The sequence below is a fragment of the Rhincodon typus genome, unplaced genomic scaffold (genome assembly GCF_021869965.1).
Source record: "Rhincodon typus isolate 14 unplaced genomic scaffold, sRhiTyp1.1 hic_rhity00000064, whole genome shotgun sequence".
Taxonomy (NCBI): Eukaryota; Metazoa; Chordata; class Chondrichthyes; order Orectolobiformes; family Rhincodontidae; genus Rhincodon; species Rhincodon typus.
The window spans coordinates 77,815-78,640 of NW_025965702.1; positions in this window are offsets into that span (position 1 = coordinate 77,815).

Consider the following 826-nt stretch of genomic DNA (forward strand, 5'->3'; position numbering starts at 1 on the left):
TTCCTCCAGCTCCACACTGTGTTACGATAAATTTATACGTGCTTAAGGACCTCTGGATTAAACAGAATACAACCTGCCTATTCCTCCTATGTTTTCATAATATTTTTCCCAAACTCCACGTCATAGCCATCCTGAAACCAATTGCTCTACTTCGGCCAAATAAGAATGTGAGTTACTAACCCTGTGGGGATTGAACCTGCAACTTTCTAGTATCCCCTCATGACGCACTGCCAGAAAGAGGAAGGCATGGCAGGAATAATTGGATCCTAACTGAAATGACATTGAGGAATGCAAAGGCTTGTCTGAACTCTGTTAAATTTGGGAATCTTCTCCTAAAATCCAATGAGACTAAATGCTATTCACAGTGGAGCTACTGCTGAGTGCTATTATTACTGACACATTCCAATATCCCATTGTACACATCAGCATTCTCCTAATACTCCTAACATCCTAATCAGAGTGATTGTTGCCAATCAAAGATGATTAATTTACACAGGCTAATTTTCTGCATCTTCAGCTGAATATTTTTACACAGAAATCCCAATCCATTCTTATTTGCCAATTTTCATTTTGTTTTCTAGCTGTGCTAAGTGGAAAACTGCCAATCATTGTAAGTTACCAGAACAATGTGGTGTGTGTGTAGGCTGGAGTGGGGAGGGGTGGTGAGGAGGTGCCATAATATCTTGGCTGATTGCATGAGCAACATAGAACATACTGACCAACAGATTGTATTGCTCTATTAAGCATGACATTCTTTGCTGGCAAAAATAAATAGTATATTGTGTTGAATTTGAGCTTCTCAATTTGTATTAGAAACAAAAACAGA